Source organism: Octopus sinensis, linkage group LG20 (genome assembly GCF_006345805.1).
Source record: "Octopus sinensis linkage group LG20, ASM634580v1, whole genome shotgun sequence".
NCBI classification, from domain to species: Eukaryota; Metazoa; Mollusca; class Cephalopoda; order Octopoda; family Octopodidae; genus Octopus; species Octopus sinensis.
In genome coordinates, this window is record NC_043016.1 from 10,912,847 (window position 1) to 10,915,346 (window position 2,500).

A 2,500-nucleotide genomic window follows, 5' to 3' on the forward strand; every position below is an offset into this window, starting at 1 on the left:
AAGAAGAAGAAGAAGAAAAAAACTCCATGCAATAGGGAAACGGATGGGAAAGGAAGTGGGATGCGGATACGGAACATGGCGTGTTTGATAGGAAAGTGTGAAAAGGGACATTTTTATAAGAAGCCAATATATGTAGGAATGCAGGTGATGAAGAACTTGAAGAACTGGATGAAACTGGATGGAACTGAGATGGATGGATGGATAGGAAGAAGGAAACAAAAGGATGTGAGAGACTTGGTGCATTGTCCAATGGCACTGGAATGATACCATATACAAGATGAAAAATCTGAATATATATATATACATATATATAAAAGTAAGGTTGTGTGCTGTCTGTCTCCTACGATTTAGATTCCTAACTACTCCCACATTTTGCGGTGCAGTTTAGCCAAAACCGGGTATCTTATAGTCGTGATTCATATCGAGCCCTTCTGGGTATTAGCGTGCGTCTACGATGAGTCTACGATTAAAAAAAAAATTTACCATCAATTTTTCCCATTTTAATGCATTTTTGCATATAAAGGGAAGTAATCTCTAAAAAATTTATTATTAAATCTCAGAACATAAAAAGCTACAGTAACCCCCTCCCTTTGTGGGTAGCCATATTGAGATGGCTATTATACTTTACATCTCTAAAAATGCTTATATAGTTATTTCCTTACAAACCGAGCAACGCCGGGCGATACTGCTAGTAATATATATATAAATAATGTGGGAGAGCTTGCTAGGGGTACTAGGTCTGTGGGTAGACCGTTCTTACGTTACAAGGATGTTTGCAAAAGGGACATGAAGGCCTGCAACATAAGTATTAGCAGTTGGGAAGCAATTGCCAGCAACCGTGGAGATTGGCGACGTACCGTAAAAGAGGGAATACAAAGGAGTGACAGAGAGAGAGAGGAGAAATGGAAAGACAAGAAGAGACGTCAACAAGAAACTATGACATTACAACCAGCCAGGCAAAGTCTTCGCTACATTTACGGTACCTGCCAGAAGGAGTGTTTGTCCAGGATAGGACTACACAGCCACAGCAGGAGATGTATTAGGACATAAAATGTAAAAGTCGGACTAGACTACTTTATGTGCAACTCCATTGTCTCCCGAGACAGAAAGAATGCCAACCAAAGTAGGGTACCAGAATACCACTTGCTAGAAATAGGAGTTAACACTCCAAACCACAAATTTCTCATTATTAAGAAATACACACGGTGAATGCAACGAATATAATAAAAAAAAGGCTTACCTTGTATAAACCACAAAAGAAGAAACAGACATCTTGGTACCAATGGATTTTTACCTTTTGTACGTTAGTACTTAAGGATCGTCAACCAAGCTTATTGCATTCATCAATTTTACAAAATATTCATCACATTATACCATGCGTGTTTGTTGATCTGAATGCCCCCACGACATTCAAAATTGAACATAAAGTGAATCAGTACAATATAAAATCTAATAAAGTATTATTACCATTATTAAAAGTAAATTTGTTTGGAGTGTTACCTTCTATTTCTAGCAAGCAGTATTCTGGTACCCTAATTTATTTATTTGTATAATTTACCTATATAGGTTAAACTTGCTGACCACTTATTATTATTATTATTAGTATTATTATTATTATTATTATTATTATTATTATTATTATTATTATTTTTAATGATGATTATAATACTTTATTAGATTTGTGTGGTAAGTAGCTTGCTAACCAACCCACATGGTTCTGGGTTCAGTCCCACTGCGTGGCATCTTGGGCAAGTGGTCTTCTGCTATAGCCCCGGGCCGACCAATGCCTTGTGAGTGGATTTGTAGACGGAAACTGAAAGAAGCCTGTCGTATATATATATATATATATTATATATATATTATATATATATATATATGTATGTATGTGTGTGTGTGTTTGTGTGTCTGTGTTGTCCCCCTAGCATTGCTTGAACCGATGCTGGTGTGTTTATGTCCCCGTCATTTAGCGGTTCGGCAAAAGAGACCGATAGAATAAGTACTGGCTTACAAAAGAATAGGGTCCCCGGGGTCGATTTGCTCGCCTAAAAGGCGGTGCTCCAGCATGGCCGCAGTCAAATGACTGAAACAATTAAAAGAGTACAAGAAACATGTATTGATCATTTGCATTACACTGCCATCATGCAACATATATTTTAAAAGCTCTCAGTTCAATCTATAAAGCTTACAAAACCACTAAAGTCAGCCGTTATATATGACAACAACAACAACACCTTCCTTTCCCAAATGTCCCCCTTTTTTTTTTTAATTAGTTATCAATTTTAATCCACCGTTTTTGCACATACCAAATCTGAAACATTCATTACTGGAGACCACCCACCTCAAATTATCTGATACTTATTTTTCTCAATTTAAACATGTTTAAACTTGTCGCCTCTAAATTTCACCGTTTCTTCCACACTAAGTCCCAGATGAAGTTTGATTTCCTGTTTTGTTCTTTCACTGCTGAAGAATGTTCCAGTTTAATTTTTTTTAATGTCGT